Here is a 24,512-nt window from a genome sequence, read left to right on the forward strand (position 1 = left end):
ACCCATTTTTAGCCCCCTCCCACCGTTTTAAGCCCCTCCCACCGTTTTAAAGCCACTCCCACTTTTCTATTAAGCCCCTCCCACTTTTCTATTAAGTCACTCCCATTTTTAAGACCCTCCCACCGTTTTTAAGCCACTCCCACTTTTCTATTAAGCCCCTCCCACTTTTCTATTAAGCCACACCCATTTTTAGCCCCCTCCCACCGTTTTAAGCCCCTCCCACCGTTTTAAAGCCACTCCCACTTTTCTATTAAGCCCCTCCCACTTTTCTATTAAGTCACTCCCATTTTTAAGACCCTCCCACCGTTTTAAAGCCACTCTCACTTTTCTATTAAGCCCCTCCCACTTTTCTATTAAGCCACACCCGTTTTTAAGCCCCTCCCACCGTTTTTAAGCCCCTCCCCTTTTAAACCCCACCCACTTTCAACCCTCACTTTCAACCCTAACCCTAACCCAACCCTTACTTTCATCCCTAACCCTAACCCTAACCCTAACCCTAACTCCACCCACTGTTAAGCCCCTCCCACTTTTCTATCAAGCCCCTCCCACTTTTCTATTAAGTCACTCCCATTTTTAAGACCCTCCCACCGTTTTAAAGCCCCTCCCACTTTTCTATTAAGCCCCACCCACTTTTCTATTAAGCCACACCCGTTTTTAAGCCCCTCTCACCGTTTTTAAGCCCCTCCCACTTTTCTATTAAGCCCCTCCCACTTTTCTATTAAGCCCCTCCCATTTTTAAGCCCCTCCCACCGTTTTTAAGCCACTCCCACTGTTCTATTAAGCCCCTCCCACTTTTCTATTAAGCCACACCCGTTTTTAAGCCCCTCCCACCGTTTTTAAGCCCCTCCCCTTTTAAACCCCACCCACTTTCAACCCTCACTTTCAACCCTAACCCTAACCCAACCCTCACTTTCAACCCTAACCCTAACCCTAACCCTAACCCTAACTCCACCCACTGTTAAGCCCCTCCCACTTTTCTATTAAGCCCCTCCCACTTTTCTATTAAGTCACTCCCATTTTTAAGACCCTCCCACCGTTTTAAAGCCCCTCCCACTTTTCTATTGAGCCCCACCCACTTTTCTATTAAGTCACTCCCATTTTTAAGACCCTCCCACCGTTTTAAAGCCACTCCCACTTTTCTATCAAGCCCCTCCCACTTTTCTATTAAGCCACTCCCATTTTTAAGACCCTCCCACCGTTTAAAAGCCACTCCCACTTTTCTATTAAGCCCCTCCCACTTTTCTATTAAGCCACACCCGTTTTTAAGCCCCTCCCACCGTTTTTAAGCCCCTCCCCTTTTAAACCCCACCCACTTTCAACCCTCACTTTCAACCCTAACCCTAACCCAACCCTCACTTTCAACCCTAACCCTAACCCTAATCCAACCCTCACTTTTAACCCTAACCCTAACTCCACCCACTGTTAAGCCCCTCCCACTTTTCTATTAAGCCCCTCTCACTTTTCTATTAAGCCACACCCGTTTTTAAGCCCCTCCCACCGTTTTTAAGCCCCTCCCACCGTTTTTAAGCCACTCCCACTTTTCTATTAAGCCCCTCCCACTTTTCTATTAAGCCACACCCATTTTTAGCCCCCTCCCACCGTTTTAAGCCCCTCCCACCGTTTTAAAGCCACTCCCACTTTTCTATTAAGCCCCTCCCACTTTTCTATTAAGTCACTCCCATTTTTAAGACCCTCCCACCGTTTTAAAGCCACTCTCACTTTTCTATTAAGCCCCTCCCACTTTTCTATTAAGCCACACCCGTTTTTAAGCCCCTCCCACCGTTTTTAAGCCCCTCCCCTTTTAAACCCCACCCACTTTCAACCCTCACTTTCAACCCTAACCCTAACCCAACCCTTACTTTCAACCCTAACCCTAACCCTAACCCTAACCCTAACTCCACCCACTGTTAAGCCCCTCCCACTTTTCTATCAAGCCCCTCCCACTTTTCTATTAAGTCACTCCCATTTTTAAGACCCTCCCACCGTTTTAAAGCCCCTCCCACTTTTCTATTAAGCCCCACCCACTTTTCTATTAAGCCACACCCGTTTTTAAGCCCCTCTCACCGTTTTTAAGCCCCTCCCACTTTTCTATTAAGCCCCTCCCACTTTTCTATTAAGCCCCTCCCATTTTTAAGCCCCTCCCACCGTTTTTAAGCTCCTCCCACCGTTTTTAAGCCACTCCCACTGTTCTATTAAGCCCCTCCCACTTTTCTATTAAGCCACTCCCATTTTTAAGCCCCTCCCACCGTTTTAAAGCCCCTCCCATTTTTCTATTAAGCCCCTCTCACTTTTCTATTAAGTCACTCCCATTTTTAAGCCCCTCCCACCGTTTTAAAGCCCCTCCCACTTTTCTATTAAGCCCCTCCCACTTTTCTATTAAGCCCCTCCCACTTTTCTATTAAGTCACTCCCATTTTTAAGACCCTCCCACCGTTTTTAAGCCACTCCCACTTTTCTATTAAGCCCCTCCCACTTTTCTATTAAGCCACACCCATTTTTAGCCCCCTCCCACCGTTTTAAGCCCCTCCCACCGTTTTAAAGCCACTCCCACTTTTCTATTAAGCCCCTCCCACTTTTCTATTAAGTCACTCCCATTTTTAAGACCCTCCCACCGTTTTTAAGCCACTCCCACTTTTCTATTAAGCCCCTCCCACTTTTCTATTAAGCCACACCCATTTTTAGCCCCCTCCCACCGTTTTAAGCCCCTCCCACCGTTTTAAAGCCACTCCCACTTTTCTATTAAGCCCCTCCCACTTTTCTATTAAGTCACTCCCATTTTTAAGACCCTCCCACCGTTTTAAAGCCACTCTCACTTTTCTATTAAGCCCCTCCCACTTTTCTATTAAGCCACACCCGTTTTTAAGCCCCTCCCACCGTTTTTAAGCCCCTCCCCTTTTAAACCCCACCCACTTTCAACCCTCACTTTCAACCCTAACCCTAACCCAACCCTTACTTTCATCCCTAACCCTAACCCTAACCCTAACCCTAACTCCACCCACTGTTAAGCCCCTCCCACTTTTCTATCAAGCCCCTCCCACTTTTCTATTAAGTCACTCCCATTTTTAAGACCCTCCCACCGTTTTAAAGCCCCTCCCACTTTTCTATTAAGCCCCACCCACTTTTCTATTAAGCCACACCCGTTTTTAAGCCCCTCTCACCGTTTTTAAGCCCCTCCCACTTTTCTATTAAGCCCCTCCCACTTTTCTATTAAGCCCCTCCCATTTTTAAGCCCCTCCCACCGTTTTTAAGCCACTCCCACTGTTCTATTAAGCCCCTCCCACTTTTCTATTAAGCCACACCCGTTTTTAAGCCCCTCCCACCGTTTTTAAGCCCCTCCCCTTTTAAACCCCACCCACTTTCAACCCTCACTTTCAACCCTAACCCTAACCCAACCCTCACTTTCAACCCTAACCCTAACCCTAACCCTAACCCTAACTCCACCCACTGTTAAGCCCCTCCCACTTTTCTATTAAGCCCCTCCCACTTTTCTATTAAGTCACTCCCATTTTTAAGACCCTCCCACCGTTTTAAAGCCCCTCCCACTTTTCTATTGAGCCCCACCCACTTTTCTATTAAGTCACTCCCATTTTTAAGACCCTCCCACCGTTTTAAAGCCACTCCCACTTTTCTATCAAGCCCCTCCCACTTTTCTATTAAGCCACTCCCATTTTTAAGACCCTCCCACCGTTTAAAAGCCACTCCCACTTTTCTATTAAGCCCCTCCCACTTTTCTATTAAGCCACACCCGTTTTTAAGCCCCTCCCACCGTTTTTAAGCCCCTCCCCTTTTAAACCCCACCCACTTTCAACCCTCACTTTCAACCCTAACCCTAACCCAACCCTCACTTTCAACCCTAACCCTAACCCTAATCCAACCCTCACTTTTAACCCTAACCCTAACTCCACCCACTGTTAAGCCCCTCCCACTTTTCTATTAAGCCCCTCTCACTTTTCTATTAAGCCACACCCGTTTTTAAGCCCCTCCCACCGTTTTTAAGCCCCTCCCACCGTTTTTAAGCCACTCCCACTTTTCTATTAAGCCCCTCCCACTTTTCTATTAAGCCACACCCATTTTTAGCCCCCTCCCACCGTTTTAAGCCCCTCCCACCGTTTTAAAGCCACTCCCACTTTTCTATTAAGCCCCTCCCACTTTTCTATTAAGTCACTCCCATTTTTAAGACCCTCCCACCGTTTTAAAGCCACTCTCACTTTTCTATTAAGCCCCTCCCACTTTTCTATTAAGCCACACCCGTTTTTAAGCCCCTCCCACCGTTTTTAAGCCCCTCCCCTTTTAAACCCCACCCACTTTCAACCCTCACTTTCAACCCTAACCCTAACCCAACCCTTACTTTCATCCCTAACCCTAACCCTAACCCTAACCCTAACTCCACCCACTGTTAAGCCCCTCCCACTTTTCTATCAAGCCCCTCCCACTTTTCTATTAAGTCACTCCCATTTTTAAGACCCTCCCACCGTTTTAAAGCCCCTCCCACTTTTCTATTAAGCCCCACCCACTTTTCTATTAAGCCACACCCGTTTTTAAGCCCCTCTCACCGTTTTTAAGCCCCTCCCACTTTTCTATTAAGCCCCTCCCACTTTTCTATTAAGCCCCTCCCATTTTTAAGCCCCTCCCACCGTTTTTAAGCCACTCCCACTGTTCTATTAAGCCCCTCCCACTTTTCTATTAAGCCACACCCGTTTTTAAGCCCCTCCCACCGTTTTTAAGCCCCTCCCCTTTTAAACCCCACCCACTTTCAACCCTCACTTTCAACCCTAACCCTAACCCAACCCTCACTTTCAACCCTAACCCTAACCCTAACCCTAACCCTAACTCCACCCACTGTTAAGCCCCTCCCACTTTTCTATTAAGCCCCTCCCACTTTTCTATTAAGTCACTCCCATTTTTAAGACCCTCCCACCGTTTTAAAGCCCCTCCCACTTTTCTATTGAGCCCCACCCACTTTTCTATTAAGTCACTCCCATTTTTAAGACCCTCCCACCGTTTTAAAGCCACTCCCACTTTTCTATCAAGCCCCTCCCACTTTTCTATTAAGCCACTCCCATTTTTAAGACCCTCCCACCGTTTAAAAGCCACTCCCACTTTTCTATTAAGCCCCTCCCACTTTTCTATTAAGCCACACCCGTTTTTAAGCCCCTCCCACCGTTTTTAAGCCCCTCCCCTTTTAAACCCCACCCACTTTCAACCCTCACTTTCAACCCTAACCCTAACCCAACCCTCACTTTCAACCCTAACCCTAACCCTAATCCAACCCTCACTTTTAACCCTAACCCTAACTCCACCCACTGTTAAGCCCCTCCCACTTTTCTATTAAGCCCCTCTCACTTTTCTATTAAGCCACACCCGTTTTTAAGCCCCTCCCACCGTTTTTAAGCCCCTCCCACCGTTTTTAAGCCACTCCCACTTTTCTATTAAGCCCCTCCCACTTTTCTATTAAGCCACACCCATTTTTAGCCCCCTCCCACCGTTTTAAGCCCCTCCCACCGTTTTAAAGCCACTCCCACTTTTCTATTAAGCCCCTCCCACTTTTCTATTAAGTCACTCCCATTTTTAAGACCCTCCCACCGTTTTAAAGCCACTCTCACTTTTCTATTAAGCCCCTCCCACTTTTCTATTAAGCCCCACCCACTTTTCTATTAAGCCACACCCGTTTTTAAGCCCCTCTCACCGTTTTTAAGCCCCTCCCACTTTTCTATTAAGCCCCTCCCACTTTTCTATTAAGCCCCTCCCATTTTTAAGCCCCTCCCACCGTTTTTAAGCCACTCCCACTGTTCTATTAAGCCCCTCCCACTTTTCTATTAAGCCACACCCGTTTTTAAGCCCCTCCCACCGTTTTTAAGCCCCTCCCCTTTTAAACCCCACCCACTTTCAACCCTCACTTTCAACCCTAACCCTAACCCAACCCTCACTTTCAACCCTAACCCTAACCCTAACCCTAACCCTAACTCCACCCACTGTTAAGCCCCTCCCACTTTTCTATTAAGCCCCTCCCACTTTTCTATTAAGTCACTCCCATTTTTAAGACCCTCCCACCGTTTTAAAGCCCCTCCCACTTTTCTATTGAGCCCCACCCACTTTTCTATTAAGTCACTCCCATTTTTAAGACCCTCCCACCGTTTTAAAGCCACTCCCACTTTTCTATCAAGCCCCTCCCACTTTTCTATTAAGCCACTCCCATTTTTAAGACCCTCCCACCGTTTAAAAGCCACTCCCACTTTTCTATTAAGCCCCTCCCACTTTTCTATTAAGCCACACCCGTTTTTAAGCCCCTCCCACCGTTTTTAAGCCCCTCCCCTTTTAAACCCCACCCACTTTCAACCCTCACTTTCAACCCTAACCCTAACCCAACCCTCACTTTCAACCCTAACCCTAACCCTAATCCAACCCTCACTTTTAACCCTAACCCTAACTCCACCCACTGTTAAGCCCCTCCCACTTTTCTATTAAGCCCCTCTCACTTTTCTATTAAGCCACACCCGTTTTTAAGCCCCTCCCACCGTTTTTAAGCCCCTCCCACCGTTTTTAAGCCACTCCCACTTTTCTATTAAGCCCCTCCCACTTTTCTATTAAGCCACACCCATTTTTAGCCCCCTCCCACCGTTTTAAGCCCCTCCCACCGTTTTAAAGCCACTCCCACTTTTCTATTAAGCCCCTCCCACTTTTCTATTAAGTCACTCCCATTTTTAAGACCCTCCCACCGTTTTAAAGCCACTCTCACTTTTCTATTAAGCCCCTCCCACTTTTCTATTAAGCCACACCCGTTTTTAAGCCCCTCCCACCGTTTTTAAGCCCCTCCCCTTTTAAACCCCACCCACTTTCAACCCTCACTTTCAACCCTAACCCTAACCCAACCCTTACTTTCATCCCTAACCCTAACCCTAACCCTAACCCTAACTCCACCCACTGTTAAGCCCCTCCCACTTTTCTATCAAGCCCCTCCCACTTTTCTATTAAGTCACTCCCATTTTTAAGACCCTCCCACCGTTTTAAAGCCCCTCCCACTTTTCTATTAAGCCCCACCCACTTTTCTATTAAGCCACACCCGTTTTTAAGCCCCTCTCACCGTTTTTAAGCCCCTCCCACTTTTCTATTAAGCCCCTCCCACTTTTCTATTAAGCCCCTCCCATTTTTAAGCCCCTCCCACCGTTTTTAAGCCACTCCCACTGTTCTATTAAGCCCCTCCCACTTTTCTATTAAGCCACACCCGTTTTTAAGCCCCTCCCACCGTTTTTAAGCCCCTCCCCTTTTAAACCCCACCCACTTTCAACCCTCACTTTCAACCCTAACCCTAACCCAACCCTCACTTTCAACCCTAACCCTAACCCTAACCCTAACCCTAACTCCACCCACTGTTAAGCCCCTCCCACTTTTCTATTAAGCCCCTCCCACTTTTCTATTAAGTCACTCCCATTTTTAAGACCCTCCCACCGTTTTAAAGCCCCTCCCACTTTTCTATTGAGCCCCACCCACTTTTCTATTAAGTCACTCCCATTTTTAAGACCCTCCCACCGTTTTAAAGCCACTCCCACTTTTCTATCAAGCCCCTCCCACTTTTCTATTAAGCCACTCCCATTTTTAAGACCCTCCCACCGTTTAAAAGCCACTCCCACTTTTCTATTAAGCCCCTCCCACTTTTCTATTAAGCCACACCCGTTTTTAAGCCCCTCCCACCGTTTTTAAGCCCCTCCCCTTTTAAACCCCACCCACTTTCAACCCTCACTTTCAACCCTAACCCTAACCCAACCCTCACTTTCAACCCTAACCCTAACCCTAATCCAACCCTCACTTTTAACCCTAACCCTAACTCCACCCACTGTTAAGCCCCTCCCACTTTTCTATTAAGCCCCTCTCACTTTTCTATTAAGCCACACCCGTTTTTAAGCCCCTCCCACCGTTTTTAAGCCCCTCCCACCGTTTTTAAGCCACTCCCACTTTTCTATTAAGCCCCTCCCACTTTTCTATTAAGCCACACCCATTTTTAGCCCCCTCCCACCGTTTTAAGCCCCTCCCACCGTTTTAAAGCCACTCCCACTTTTCTATTAAGCCCCTCCCACTTTTCTATTAAGTCACTCCCATTTTTAAGACCCTCCCACCGTTTTAAAGCCACTCTCACTTTTCTATTAAGCCCCTCCCACTTTTCTATTAAGCCACACCCGTTTTTAAGCCCCTCCCACCGTTTTTAAGCCCCTCCCCTTTTAAACCCCACCCACTTTCAACCCTCACTTTCAACCCTAACCCTAACCCAACCCTTACTTTCAACCCTAACCCTAACCCTAACCCTAACCCTAACTCCACCCACTGTTAAGCCCCTCCCACTTTTCTATCAAGCCCCTCCCACTTTTCTATTAAGTCACTCCCATTTTTAAGACCCTCCCACCGTTTTAAAGCCCCTCCCACTTTTCTATTAAGCCCCACCCACTTTTCTATTAAGCCACACCCGTTTTTAAGCCCCTCTCACCGTTTTTAAGCCCCTCCCACTTTTCTATTAAGCCCCTCCCACTTTTCTATTAAGCCCCTCCCATTTTTAAGCCCCTCCCACCGTTTTTAAGCTCCTCCCACCGTTTTTAAGCCACTCCCACTGTTCTATTAAGCCCCTCCCACTTTTCTATTAAGCCACTCCCATTTTTAAGCCCCTCCCACCGTTTTAAAGCCCCTCCCATTTTTCTATTAAGCCCCTCTCACTTTTCTATTAAGTCACTCCCATTTTTAAGCCCCTCCCACCGTTTTAAAGCCCCTCCCACTTTTCTATTAAGCCCCTCCCACTTTTCTATTAAGCCCCTCCCACTTTTCTATTAAGTCACTCCCATTTTTAAGACCCTCCCACCGTTTTTAAGCCACTCCCACTTTTCTATTAAGCCCCTCCCACTTTTCTATTAAGCCACACCCATTTTTAGCCCCCTCCCACCGTTTTAAGCCCCTCCCACCGTTTTAAAGCCACTCCCACTTTTCTATTAAGCCCCTCCCACTTTTCTATTAAGTCACTCCCATTTTTAAGACCCTCCCACCGTTTTTAAGCCACTCCCACTTTTCTATTAAGCCCCTCCCACTTTTCTATTAAGCCACACCCATTTTTAGCCCCCTCCCACCGTTTTAAGCCCCTCCCACCGTTTTAAAGCCACTCCCACTTTTCTATTAAGCCCCTCCCACTTTTCTATTAAGTCACTCCCATTTTTAAGACCCTCCCACCGTTTTAAAGCCACTCTCACTTTTCTATTAAGCCCCTCCCACTTTTCTATTAAGCCCCTCCCACTTTTCTATTAAGCCCCTCCCATTTTTAAGCCCCTCCCACCGTTTTTAAGCCACTCCCACTGTTCTATTAAGCCCCTCCCACTTTTCTATTAAGCCACACCCGTTTTTAAGCCCCTCCCACCGTTTTTAAGCCCCTCCCCTTTTAAACCCCACCCACTTTCAACCCTCACTTTCAACCCTAACCCTAACCCAACCCTCACTTTCAACCCTAACCCTAACCCTAACCCTAACCCTAACTCCACCCACTGTTAAGCCCCTCCCACTTTTCTATTAAGCCCCTCCCACTTTTCTATTAAGTCACTCCCATTTTTAAGACCCTCCCACCGTTTTAAAGCCACTCTCACTTTTCTATTAAGCCCCTCCCACTTTTCTATTAAGCCACACCCGTTTTTAAGCCCCTCCCACCGTTTTTAAGCCCCTCCCCTTTTAAACCCCACCCACTTTCAACCCTCACTTTCAACCCTAACCCTAACCCAACCCTCACTTTCAACCCTAACCCTAACCCTAACCCTAACCCTAACTCCACCCACTGTTAAGCCCCTCCCACTTTTCTATCAAGCCCCTCCCACTTTTCTATTAAGTCACTCCCATTTTTAAGACCCTCCCACCGTTTTAAAGCCCCTCCCACTTTTCTATTAAGCCCCACCCACTTTTCTATTAAGCCACACCCGTTTTTAAGCCCCTCTCACCGTTTTTAAGCCCCTCCCACTTTTCTATTAAGCCCCTCCCACTTTTCTATTAAGCCCCTCCCATTTTTAAGCCCCTCCCACCGTTTTTAAGCCACTCCCACTGTTCTATTAAGCCCCTCCCACTTTTCTATTAAGCCACACCCGTTTTTAAGCCCCTCCCACCGTTTTTAAGCCCCTCCCCTTTTAAACCCCACCCACTTTCAACCCTCACTTTCAACCCTAACCCTAACCCAACCCTCACTTTCAACCCTAACCCTAACCCTAATCCAACCCTCACTTTTAACCCTAACCCTAACTCCACCCACTGTTAAGCCCCTCCCACTTTTCTATTAAGCCCCTCTCACTTTTCTATTAAGCCACACCCGTTTTTAAGCCCCTCCCACCGTTTTTAAGCCCCTCCCACCGTTTTTAAGCCACTCCCACTTTTCTATTAAGCCCCTCCCACTTTTCTATTAAGCCACACCCATTTTTAGCCCCCTCCCACCGTTTTAAGCCCCTCCCACCGTTTTAAAGCCACTCCCACTTTTCTATTAAGCCCCTCCCACTTTTCTATTAAGTCACTCCCATTTTTAAGACCCTCCCACCGTTTTAAAGCCACTCTCACTTTTCTATTAAGCCCCTCCCACTTTTCTATTAAGCCACACCCGTTTTTAAGCCCCTCCCACCGTTTTTAAGCCCCTCCCCTTTTAAACCCCACCCACTTTCAACCCTCACTTTCAACCCTAACCCTAACCCAACCCTTACTTTCAACCCTAACCCTAACCCTAACCCTAACCCTAACTCCACCCACTGTTAAGCCCCTCCCACTTTTCTATCAAGCCCCTCCCACTTTTCTATTAAGTCACTCCCATTTTTAAGACCCTCCCACCGTTTTAAAGCCCCTCCCACTTTTCTATTAAGCCCCACCCACTTTTCTATTAAGCCACACCCGTTTTTAAGCCCCTCTCACCGTTTTTAAGCCCCTCCCACTTTTCTATTAAGCCCCTCCCACTTTTCTATTAAGCCCCTCCCATTTTTAAGCCCCTCCCACCGTTTTTAAGCTCCTCCCACCGTTTTTAAGCCACTCCCACTGTTCTATTAAGCCCCTCCCACTTTTCTATTAAGCCACTCCCATTTTTAAGCCCCTCCCACCGTTTTAAAGCCCCTCCCATTTTTCTATTAAGCCCCTCTCACTTTTCTATTAAGTCACTCCCATTTTTAAGCCCCTCCCACCGTTTTAAAGCCCCTCCCACTTTTCTATTAAGCCCCTCCCACTTTTCTATTAAGCCCCTCCCACTTTTCTATTAAGTCACTCCCATTTTTAAGACCCTCCCACCGTTTTTAAGCCACTCCCACTTTTCTATTAAGCCCCTCCCACTTTTCTATTAAGCCACACCCATTTTTAGCCCCCTCCCACCGTTTTAAGCCCCTCCCACCGTTTTAAAGCCACTCCCACTTTTCTATTAAGCCCCTCCCACTTTTCTATTAAGTCACTCCCATTTTTAAGACCCTCCCACCGTTTTTAAGCCACTCCCACTTTTCTATTAAGCCCCTCCCACTTTTCTATTAAGCCACACCCATTTTTAGCCCCCTCCCACCGTTTTAAGCCCCTCCCACCGTTTTAAAGCCACTCCCACTTTTCTATTAAGCCCCTCCCACTTTTCTATTAAGTCACTCCCATTTTTAAGACCCTCCCACCGTTTTAAAGCCACTCTCACTTTTCTATTAAGCCCCTCCCACTTTTCTATTAAGCCACACCCGTTTTTAAGCCCCTCCCACCGTTTTTAAGCCCCTCCCCTTTTAAACCCCACCCACTTTCAACCCTCACTTTCAACCCTAACCCTAACCCAACCCTTACTTTCATCCCTAACCCTAACCCTAACCCTAACCCTAACTCCACCCACTGTTAAGCCCCTCCCACTTTTCTATCAAGCCCCTCCCACTTTTCTATTAAGTCACTCCCATTTTTAAGACCCTCCCACCGTTTTAAAGCCCCTCCCACTTTTCTATTAAGCCCCACCCACTTTTCTATTAAGCCACACCCGTTTTTAAGCCCCTCTCACCGTTTTTAAGCCCCTCCCACTTTTCTATTAAGCCCCTCCCACTTTTCTATTAAGCCCCTCCCATTTTTAAGCCCCTCCCACCGTTTTTAAGCCACTCCCACTGTTCTATTAAGCCCCTCCCACTTTTCTATTAAGCCACACCCGTTTTTAAGCCCCTCCCACCGTTTTTAAGCCCCTCCCCTTTTAAACCCCACCCACTTTCAACCCTCACTTTCAACCCTAACCCTAACCCAACCCTCACTTTCAACCCTAACCCTAACCCTAACCCTAACCCTAACTCCACCCACTGTTAAGCCCCTCCCACTTTTCTATTAAGCCCCTCCCACTTTTCTATTAAGTCACTCCCATTTTTAAGACCCTCCCACCGTTTTAAAGCCCCTCCCACTTTTCTATTGAGCCCCACCCACTTTTCTATTAAGTCACTCCCATTTTTAAGACCCTCCCACCGTTTTAAAGCCACTCCCACTTTTCTATCAAGCCCCTCCCACTTTTCTATTAAGCCACTCCCATTTTTAAGACCCTCCCACCGTTTAAAAGCCACTCCCACTTTTCTATTAAGCCCCTCCCACTTTTCTATTAAGCCACACCCGTTTTTAAGCCCCTCCCACCGTTTTTAAGCCCCTCCCCTTTTAAACCCCACCCACTTTCAACCCTCACTTTCAACCCTAACCCTAACCCAACCCTCACTTTCAACCCTAACCCTAACCCTAATCCAACCCTCACTTTTAACCCTAACCCTAACTCCACCCACTGTTAAGCCCCTCCCACTTTTCTATTAAGCCCCTCTCACTTTTCTATTAAGCCACACCCGTTTTTAAGCCCCTCCCACCGTTTTTAAGCCCCTCCCACCGTTTTTAAGCCACTCCCACTTTTCTATTAAGCCCCTCCCACTTTTCTATTAAGCCACACCCATTTTTAGCCCCCTCCCACCGTTTTAAGCCCCTCCCACCGTTTTAAAGCCACTCCCACTTTTCTATTAAGCCCCTCCCACTTTTCTATTAAGTCACTCCCATTTTTAAGACCCTCCCACCGTTTTAAAGCCACTCTCACTTTTCTATTAAGCCCCTCCCACTTTTCTATTAAGCCACACCCGTTTTTAAGCCCCTCCCACCGTTTTTAAGCCCCTCCCCTTTTAAACCCCACCCACTTTCAACCCTCACTTTCAACCCTAACCCTAACCCAACCCTTACTTTCATCCCTAACCCTAACCCTAACCCTAACCCTAACTCCACCCACTGTTAAGCCCCTCCCACTTTTCTATCAAGCCCCTCCCACTTTTCTATTAAGTCACTCCCATTTTTAAGACCCTCCCACCGTTTTAAAGCCCCTCCCACTTTTCTATTAAGCCCCACCCACTTTTCTATTAAGCCACACCCGTTTTTAAGCCCCTCTCACCGTTTTTAAGCCCCTCCCACTTTTCTATTAAGCCCCTCCCACTTTTCTATTAAGCCCCTCCCATTTTTAAGCCCCTCCCACCGTTTTTAAGCCACTCCCACTGTTCTATTAAGCCCCTCCCACTTTTCTATTAAGCCACACCCGTTTTTAAGCCCCTCCCACCGTTTTTAAGCCCCTCCCCTTTTAAACCCCACCCACTTTCAACCCTCACTTTCAACCCTAACCCTAACCCAACCCTCACTTTCAACCCTAACCCTAACCCTAACCCTAACCCTAACTCCACCCACTGTTAAGCCCCTCCCACTTTTCTATTAAGCCCCTCCCACTTTTCTATTAAGTCACTCCCATTTTTAAGACCCTCCCACCGTTTTAAAGCCCCTCCCACTTTTCTATTGAGCCCCACCCACTTTTCTATTAAGTCACTCCCATTTTTAAGACCCTCCCACCGTTTTAAAGCCACTCCCACTTTTCTATCAAGCCCCTCCCACTTTTCTATTAAGCCACTCCCATTTTTAAGACCCTCCCACCGTTTAAAAGCCACTCCCACTTTTCTATTAAGCCCCTCCCACTTTTCTATTAAGCCACACCCGTTTTTAAGCCCCTCCCACCGTTTTTAAGCCCCTCCCCTTTTAAACCCCACCCACTTTCAACCCTCACTTTCAACCCTAACCCTAACCCAACCCTCACTTTCAACCCTAACCCTAACCCTAATCCAACCCTCACTTTTAACCCTAACCCTAACTCCACCCACTGTTAAGCCCCTCCCACTTTTCTATTAAGCCCCTCTCACTTTTCTATTAAGCCACACCCGTTTTTAAGCCCCTCCCACCGTTTTTAAGCCCCTCCCACCGTTTTTAAGCCACTCCCACTTTTCTATTAAGCCCCTCCCACTTTTCTATTAAGCCACACCCATTTTTAGCCCCCTCCCACCGTTTTAAGCCCCTCCCACCGTTTTAAAGCCACTCCCACTTTTCTATTAAGCCCCTCCCACTTTTCTATTAAGTCACTCCCATTTTTAAGACCCTCCCACCGTTTTAAAGCCACTCTCACTTTTCTATTAAGCCCCTCCCACTTTTCTATTAAGCCACACCCGTTTTTAAGCCCCTCCCACCGTTTTTAAGCCCCTCCCCTTTTAAACCCCACCCACTTTCAACCCTCACTTTCAACCCTAACCCTAACCCAACCCTTACTTTCAACCCTAACCCTAACCCTAACCCTAACCCTAACTCCACCCACTGTTAAGCCCCTCCCACTTTTCTATCAAGCCCCTCCCACTTTTCTATTAAGTCACTCCCATTTTTAAGACCCTCCCACCGTTTTAAAGCCCCTCCCACTTTTCTATTAAGCCCCACCCACTTTTCTATTAAGCCACACCCGTTTTTAAGCCCCTCTCACCGTTTTTAAGCCCCTCCCACTTTTCTATTAAGCCCCTCCCACTTTTCTATTAAGCCCCTCCCATTTTTAAGCCCCTCCCACCGTTTTTAAGCTCCTCCCACCGTTTTTAAGCCACTCCCACTGTTCTATTAAGCCCCTCCCACTTTTCTATTAAGCCACTCCCATTTTTAAGCCCCTCCCACCGTTTTAAAGCCCCTCCCATTTTTCTATTAAGCCCCTCTCACTTTTCTATTAAGTCACTCCCATTTTTAAGCCCCTCCCACCGTTTTAAAGCCCCTCCCACTTTTCTATTAAGCCCCTCCCACTTTTCTATTAAGCCCCTCCCACTTTTCTATTAAGTCACTCCCATTTTTAAGACCCTCCCACCGTTTTTAAGCCACTCCCACTTTTCTATTAAGCCCCTCCCACTTTTCTATTAAGCCACACCCATTTTTAGCCCCCTCCCACCGTTTTAAGCCCCTCCCACCGTTTTAAAGCCACTCCCACTTTTCTATTAAGCCCCTCCCACTTTTCTATTAAGTCACTCCCATTTTTAAGACCCTCCCACCGTTTTTAAGCCACTCCCACTTTTCTATTAAGCCCCTCCCACTTTTCTATTAAGCCACACCCATTTTTAGCCCCCTCCCACCGTTTTAAGCCCCTCCCACCGTTTTAAAGCCACTCCCACTTTTCTATTAAGCCCCTCCCACTTTTCTATTAAGTCACTCCCATTTTTAAGACCCTCCCACCGTTTTAAAGCCACTCTCACTTTTCTATTAAGCCCCTCCCACTTTTCTATTAAGCCACACCCGTTTTTAAGCCCCTCCCACCGTTTTTAAGCCCCTCCCCTTTTAAACCCCACCCACTTTCAACCCTCACTTTCAACCCTAACCCTAACCCAACCCTTACTTTCATCCCTAACCCTAACCCTAACCCTAACCCTAACTCCACCCACTGTTAAGCCCCTCCCACTTTTCTATCAAGCCCCTCCCACTTTTCTATTAAGTCACTCCCATTTTTAAGACCCTCCCACCGTTTTAAAGCCCCTCCCACTTTTCTATTAAGCCCCACCCACTTTTCTATTAAGCCACACCCGTTTTTAAGCCCCTCTCACCGTTTTTAAGCCCCTCCCACTTTTCTATTAAGCCCCTCCCACTTTTCTATTAAGCCCCTCCCATTTTTAAGCCCCTCCCACCGTTTTTAAGCCACTCCCACTGTTCTATTAAGCCCCTCCCACTTTTCTATTAAGCCACACCCGTTTTTAAGCCCCTCCCACCGTTTTTAAGCCCCTCCCCTTTTAAACCCCACCCACTTTCAACCCTCACTTTCAACCCTAACCCTAACCCAACCCTCACTTTCAACCCTAACCCTAACCCTAACCCTAACCCTAACTCCACCCACTGTTAAGCCCCTCCCACTTTTCTATTAAGCCCCTCCCACTTTTCTATTAAGTCACTCCCATTTTTAAGACCCTCCCACCGTTTTAAAGCCCCTCCCACTTTTCTATTGAGCCCCACCCACTTTTCTATTAAGTCACTCCCATTTTTAAGACCCTCCCACCGTTTTAAAGCCACTCCCACTTTTCTATCAAGCCCCTCCCACTTTTCTATTAAGCCACTCCCATTTTTAAGACCCTCCCACCGTTTAAAAGCCACTCCCACTTTTCTATTAAGCCCCTCCCACTTTTCTATTAAGCCACACCCGTTTTTAAGCCCCTCCCACCGTTTTTAAGCCCCTCCCCTTTTAAACCCCACCCACTTTCAACCCTCACTTTCAACCCTAACCCTAACCCAACCCTCACTTTCAACCCTAACCCTAACCCTAATCCAACCCTCACTTTTAACCCTAACCCTAACTCCACCCACTGTTAAGCCCCTCCCACTTTTCTATTAAGCCCCTCTCACTTTTCTATTAAGCCACACCCGTTTTTAAGCCCCTCCCACCGTTTTTAAGCCCCTCCCACCGTTTTTAAGCCACTCCCACTTTTCTATTAAGCCCCTCCCACTTTTCTATTAAGCCACACCCATTTTTAGCCCCCTCCCACCGTTTTAAGCCCCTCCCACCGTTTTAAAGCCACTCCCACTTTTCTATTAAGCCCCTCCCACTTTTCTATTAAGTCACTCCCATTTTTAAGACCCTCCCACCGTTTTAAAGCCACTCTCACTTTTCTATTAAGCCCCTCCCACTTTTTTATTAAGCCACACCCGTTTTTAAGCCCCTCCCACCGTTTTTAAGCCCCTCCCCTTTTAAACCCCACCCACTTTCAACCCTCACTTTCAACCCTAACCCTAACCCAACCCTTACTTTCAACCCTAACCCTAACCCTAACCCTAACCCTAACTCCACCCACTGTTAAGCCCCTCCCACTTTTCTATCAAGCCCCTCCCACTTTTCTATTAAGTCACTCCCATTTTTAAGACCCTTCCACCGTTTTAAAGCCCCTCCCACTTTTCTATTAAGCCCCACCCACTTTTCTATTAAGCCACACCCGTTTTTAAGCCCCTCTCACCGTTTTTAAGCCCCTCCCACTTTTCTATTAAGCCCCTCCCACTTTTCTATTAAGCCCCTCCCATTTTTAAGCCCCTCCCACCGTTTTTAAGCCCCTCCCACCGTTTTTAAGCCACTCCCACTGTTCTATTAAGCCCCTCCCACTTTTCTATTAAGCCACTCCCATTTTTAAGCCCCTCCCACCGTTTTAAAGCCCCTCCCACTTTTCTATTAAGCCCCTCCCACTTTTCTATTAAGTCACTCCCATTTTTAAGCCCCTCCCGCCGTTTTAAAGCCCCTCCCACTTTTCTATTAAGCCCCTCCCACTTTTCTATTAAGTCACTCCCATTTTTAAGACCCTCCCACCGTTTTAAAGCCACTCCCACTTTTCTATCAAGCCCCTCCCACTTTTCTATTAAGTCACTCCCATTTTTAAGACCCTCCCACCGTTTTAAAGCCACTCCCACTTTTCTATTAAGCCCCTCCCACTTTTCTATTAAGCCACACCCGTTTTTAAGCCCCTCCCACCGTTTTTAAGCCCCTCCCCTTTTAAACCCCACCCACTTTCAACACTCACTTTCAACCCTAACCCTAACCCAACCCTCACTTTCAACCCTAACCCTAACCCTAACCCTAACCCTAACCCTAACTCCACCCACTGTTAAGCCCCTCCCACTTTTCTATTAAGCCCCTCCCACTTTTCTATTAAGTCACTCCCATTTTTAAGACCCTCCCACCGTTTTTAAGCCCCTCCCCTTTTAAACCCCACCCACTTTCAACCCTCACTTTCAACCCTAACCCTAACCCAACCCTCACTTTCAACCCTAACCCTAACCCTAATCCAACCCTCACTTTTAACCCTAACCCTAACTCCACCCACTGTTAAGCCCCTCCCACTTTTCTATTAAGCCCCTCTCACTTTTCTATTAAGCCACACCCGTTTTTAAGCCCCTCCCACCGTTTTTAAGCCCCTCCCACCGTTTTTAAGCCACTCCCACTTTTCTATTAAGCCCCTCCCACTTTTCTATTAAGCCACACCCATTTTTAGCCCCCTCCCACCGTTTTAAGCCCCTCCCACCGTTTTAAAGCCACTCCCACTTTTCTATTAAGCCCCTCCCACTTTTCTATTAAGTCACTCCCATTTTTAAGACCCTCCCACCGTTTTAAAGCCACTCTCACTTTTCTATTAAGCCCCTCCCACTTTTCTATTAAGCCACACCCGTTTTTAAGCCCCTCCCACCGTTTTTAAGCCCCTCCCCTTTTAAACCCCACCCACTTTCAACCCTCACTTTCAACCCTAACCCTAACCCAACCCTCACTTTCAACCCTAACCCTAACCCTAATCCAACCCTCACTTTCAACCCTAACCCTAACTCCACCCACTGTTAAGCCCCTCCCACTTTTCTATTAAGCCCCTCTCACTTTTCTATTAAGCCACACCCGTTTTTAAGCCCCTCCCACCGTTTTTAAGCCCCTCCCACCGTTTTTAAGCCACTCCCACTTTTCTATTAAGCCCCTCCCACTTTTCTATTAAGCCACACCCATTTTTAGCCCCCTCCCACCGTTTTAAGCCCCTCCCACCGTTTTAAAGCCACTCCCACTTTTCTATTAAGCCCCTCCCACTTTTCTATTAAGTCACTCCCATTTTTAAGACCCTCCCACCGTTTTAAAGCCACTCTCACTTTTCTATTAAGCCCCTCCCACTTTTCTATTAAGCCACACCCGTTTTTAAGCCCCTCCCACCGTTTTTAAGCCCCTCCCCTTTTAAACCCCACCCACTTTCAACCCTCACTTTCAACCCTAACCCTAACCCAACCCTTACTTTCATCCCTAACCCTAACCCTAACCCTAACCCTAACTCCACCCACTGTTAAGCCCCTCCCACTTTTCTATCAAGCCCCTCCCACTTTTCTATTAAGTCACTCCCATTTTTAAGACCCTCCCACCGTTTTAAAGCCCCTCCCACTTTTCTATTAAGCCCCACCCACTTTTCTATTAAGCCACACCCGTTTTTAAGCCCCTCTCACCGTTTTTAAGCCCCTCCCACTTTTCTATTAAGCCCCTCCCACTTTTCTATTAAGCCCCTCCCATTTTTAAGCCCCTCCCACCGTTTTTAAGCCACTCCCACTGTTCTATTAAGCCCCTCCCACTTTTCTATTAAGCCACACCCGTTTTTAAGCCCCTCCCACCGTTTTTAAGCCCCTCCCCTTTTAAACCCCACCCACTTTCAACCCTCACTTTCAACCCTAACCCTAACCCAACCCTCACTTTCAACCCTAACCCTAACCCTAACCCTAACCCTAACTCCACCCACTGTTAAGCCCCTCCCACTTTTCTATTAAGCCCCTCCCACTTTTCTATTAAGTCACTCCCATTTTTAAGACCCTCCCACCGTTTTAAAGCCCCTCCCACTTTTCTATTGAGCCCCACCCACTTTTCTATTAAGTCACTCCCATTTTTAAGACCCTCCCACCGTTTTAAAGCCACTCCCACTTTTCTATCAAGCCCCTCCCACTTTTCTATTAAGCCACTCCCATTTTTAAGACCCTCCCACCGTTTTTAAGCCCCTCCCCTTTTAAACCCCACCCACTTTCAACCCTCACTTTCAACCCTAACCCTAACCCAACCCTCACTTTCAACCCTAACCCTAACCCTAATCCAACCCTCACTTTTAACCCTAACCCTAACTCCACCCACTGTTAAGCCCCTCCCACTTTTCTATTAAGCCCCTCTCACTTTTCTATTAAGCCACACCCGTTTTTAAGCCCCTCCCACCGTTTTTAAGCCCCTCCCACCGTTTTTAAGCCACTCCCACTTTTCTATTAAGCCCCTCCCACTTTTCTATTAAGCCACACCCATTTTTAGCCCCCTCCCACCGTTTTAAGCCCCTCCCACCGTTTTAAAGCCACTCCCACTTTTCTATTAAGCCCCTCCCACTTTTCTATTAAGTCACTCCCATTTTTAAGACCCTCCCACCGTTTTAAAGCCACTCTCACTTTTCTATTAAGCCCCTCCCACTTTTTTATTAAGCCACACCCGTTTTTAAGCCCCTCCCACCGTTTTTAAGCCCCTCCCCTTTTAAACCCCACCCACTTTCAACCCTCACTTTCAACCCTAACCCTAACCCAACCCTTACTTTCATCCCTAACCCTAACCCTAACCCTAACCCTAACTCCACCCACTGTTAAGCCCCTCCCACTTTTCTATCAAGCCCCTCCCACTTTTCTATTAAGTCACTCCCATTTTTAAGACCCTCCCACCGTTTTAAAGCCCCTCCCACTTTTCTATTAAGCCCCACCCACTTTTCTATTAAGCCACACCCGTTTTTAAGCCCCTCTCACCGTTTTTAAGCCCCTCCCACTTTTCTATTAAGCCCCTCCCACTTTTCTATTAAGCCCCTCCCATTTTTAAGCCCCTCCCACCGTTTTTAAGCCACTCCCACTGTTCTATTAAGCCCCTCCCACTTTTCTATTAAGCCACACCCGTTTTTAAGCCCCTCCCACCGTTTTTAAGCCCCTCCCCTTTTAAACCCCACCCACTTTCAACCCTCACTTTCAACCCTAACCCTAACCCAACCCTCACTTTCAACCCTAACCCTAACCCTAACCCTAACCCTAACTCCACCCACTGTTAAGCCCCTCCCACTTTTCTATTAAGCCCCTCCCACTTTTCTATTAAGTCACTCCCATTTTTAAGACCCTCCCACCGTTTTAAAGCCCCTCCCACTTTTCTATTGAGCCCCACCCACTTTTCTATTAAGTCACTCCCATTTTTAAGACCCTCCCACCGTTTTAAAGCCACTCCCACTTTTCTATCAAGCCCCTCCCACTTTTCTATTAAGCCACTCCCATTTTTAAGACCCTCCCACCGTTTAAAAGCCACTCCCACTTTTCTATTAAGCCCCTCCCACTTTTCTATTAAGCCACACCCGTTTTTAAGCCCCTCCCACCGTTTTTAAGCCCCTCCCCTTTTAAACCCCACCCACTTTCAACCCTCACTTTCAACCCTAACCCTAACCCAACCCTCACTTTCAACCCTAACCCTAACCCTAATCCAACCCTCACTTTTAACCCTAACCCTAACTCCACCCACTGTTAAGCCCCTCCCACTTTTCTATTAAGCCCCTCTCACTTTTCTATTAAGCCACACCCGTTTTTAAGCCCCTCCCACCGTTTTTAAGCCCCTCCCACCGTTTTTAAGCCACTCCCACTTTTCTATTAAGCCCCTCCCACTTTTCTATTAAGCCACACCCATTTTTAGCCCCCTCCCACCGTTTTAAGCCCCTCCCACCGTTTTAAAGCCACTCCCACTTTTCTATTAAGCCCCTCCCACTTTTCTATTAAGTCACTCCCATTTTTAAGACCCTCCCACCGTTTTAAAGCCACTCTCACTTTTCTATTAAGCCCCTCCCACTTTTTTATTAAGCCACACCCGTTTTTAAGCCCCTCCCACCGTTTTTAAGCCCCTCCCCTTTTAAACCCCACCCACTTTCAACACTCACTTTCAACCCTAACCCTAACCCAACCCTCACTTTCAACCCTAACCCTAACCCTAACCCTAACCCTAACCCTAACTCCACCCACTGTTAAGCCCCTCCCACTTTTCTATTAAGCCCCTCCCACTTTTCTATTAAGCCACACCCATTTTTAGCCCCCTCCCACCGTTTTAAGCCCCTCCCACCGTTTTAAAGCCACTCCCACTTTTCTATTAAGCCCCTCCCACTTTTCTATTAAGTCACTCCCATTTTTAAGACCCTCCCACCGTTTTAAAGCCACTCTCACTTTTCTATTAAGCCCCTCCCACTTTTTTATTAAGCCACACCCGTTTTTAAGCCCCTCCCACCGTTTTTAAGCCCCTCCCCTTTTAAACCCCACCCACTTTCAACCCTCACTTTCAACCCTAACCCTAACCCAACCCTTACTTTCAACCCTAACCCTAACCCTAACCCTAACCCTAACTCCACCCACTGTTAAGCCCCTCCCACTTTTCTATCAAGCCCCTCCCACTTTTCTATTAAGTCACTCCCATTTTTAAGACCCTCCCACCGTTTTAAAGCCCCTCCCACTTTTCTATTAAGCCCCACCCACTTTTCTATTAAGCCACACCCGTTTTTAAGCCCCTCTCACCGTTTTTAAGCCCCTCCCACTTTTCTATTAAGCCCCTCCCACTTTTCTATTAAGCCCCTCCCATTTTTAAGCCCCTCCCACCGTTTTTAAGCCACTCCCACTGTTCTATTAAGCCCCTCCCACTTTTCTATTAAGCCACACCCGTTTTTAAGCCCCTCCCACCGTTTTTAAGCCCCTCCCCTTTTAAACCCCACCCACTTTCAACCCTCACTTTCAACCCTAACCCTAACCCAACCCTCACTTTCAACCCTAACCCTAACCCTAACCCTAACCCTAACTCCACCCACTGTTAAGCCCCTCCCACTTTTCTATTAAGCCCCTCCCACTTTTCTATTAAGTCACTCCCATTTTTAAGACCCTCCCACCGTTTTAAAGCCCCTCCCACTTTTCTATTGAGCCCCACCCACTTTTCTATTAAGTCACTCCCATTTTTAAGACCCTCCCACCGTTTTAAAGCCACTCCCACTTTTCTATCAAGCCCCTCCCACTTTTCTATTAAGCCACTCCCATTTTTAAGACCCTCCCACCGTTTAAAAGCCACTCCCACTTTTCTATTAAGCCCCTCCCACTTTTCTATTAAGCCACACCCGTTTTTAAGCCCCTCCCACCGTTTTTAAGCCCCTCCCCTTTTAAACCCCACCCACTTTCAACCCTCACTTTCAACCCTAACCCTAACCCAACCCTCACTTTCAACCCTAACCCTAACCCTAATCCAACCCTCACTTTTAACCCTAACCCTAACTCCACCCACTGTTAAGCCCCTCCCACTTTTCTATTAAGTCACTCCCATTTTTAAGACCCTCCCACCGTTTTAAAGCCCCTCCCACTTTTCTATTAAGCCCCACCCACTTTTCTATTAAGCCACACCCGTTTTTAAGCCCCTCTCACCGTTTTTAAGCCCCTCCCACTTTTCTATTAAGCCCCTCCCACTTTTCTATTAAGCCCCTCCCATTTTTAAGCCCCTCCCACCGTTTTTAAGCTCCTCCCACCGTTTTTAAGCCACTCCCACTGTTCTATTAAGCCCCTCCCACTTTTCTATTAAGCCACTCCCATTTTTAAGCCCCTCCCACCGTTTTAAAGCCCCTCCCATTTTTCTATTAAGCCCCTCCCACTTTTCTATTAAGTCACTCCCATTTTTAAGCCCCTCCCACCGTTTTAAAGCCCCTCCCACTTTTCTATTAAGCCCCTCCCACTTTTCTATTAAGCCCCTCCCACTTTTCTATTAAGTCACTCCCATTTTTAAGACCCTCCCACCGTTTTTAAGCCCCTCCCACCGTTTTTAAGCCACTCCCACTTTTCTATTAAGCCCCTCCCACTTTTCTATTAAGCCACACCCATTTTTAGCCCCCTCCCACCGTTTTAAGCCCCTCCCACCGTTTTAAAGCCACTCCCACTTTTCTATTAAGCCCCTCCCACTTTTCTATTAAGTCACTCCCATTTTTAAGACCCTCCCACCGTTTTAAAGCCACTCTCACTTTTCTATTAAGCCCCTCCCACTTTTTTATTAAGCCACACCCGTTTTTAAGCCCCTCCCACCGTTTTTAAGCCCCTCCCCTTTTAAACCCCACCCACTTTCAACCCTCACTTTCAACCCTAACCCTAACCCAACCCTTACTTTCAACCCTAACCCTAACCCTAACCCTAACCCTAACTCCACCCACTGTTAAGCCCCTCCCACTTTTCTATCAAGCCCCTCCCACTTTTCTATTAAGTCACTCCCATTTTTAAGACCCTTCCACCGTTTTAAAGCCCCTCCCACTTTTCTATTAAGCCCCACCCACTTTTCTATTAAGCCACACCCGTTTTTAAGCCCCTCTCACCGTTTTTAAGCCCCTCCCACTTTTCTATTAAGCCCCTCCCACTTTTCTATTAAGCCCCTCCCATTTTTAAGCCCCTCCCACCGTTTTTAAGCCCCTCCCACCGTTTTTAAGCCACTCCCACTGTTCTATTAAGCCCCTCCCACTTTTCTATTAAGCCACTCCCATTTTTAAGCCCCTCCCACCGTTTTAAAGCCCCTCCCACTTTTCTATTAAGCCCCTCCCACTTTTCTATTAAGTCACTCCCATTTTTAAGCCCCTCCCGCCGTTTTAAAGCCCCTCCCACTTTTCTATTAAGCCCCTCCCACTTTTCTAT

This window comes from Ascaphus truei, unplaced genomic scaffold (assembly GCF_040206685.1).
Source record: "Ascaphus truei isolate aAscTru1 unplaced genomic scaffold, aAscTru1.hap1 HAP1_SCAFFOLD_584, whole genome shotgun sequence".
In the NCBI taxonomy this organism is placed as follows: domain Eukaryota; kingdom Metazoa; phylum Chordata; class Amphibia; order Anura; family Ascaphidae; genus Ascaphus; species Ascaphus truei.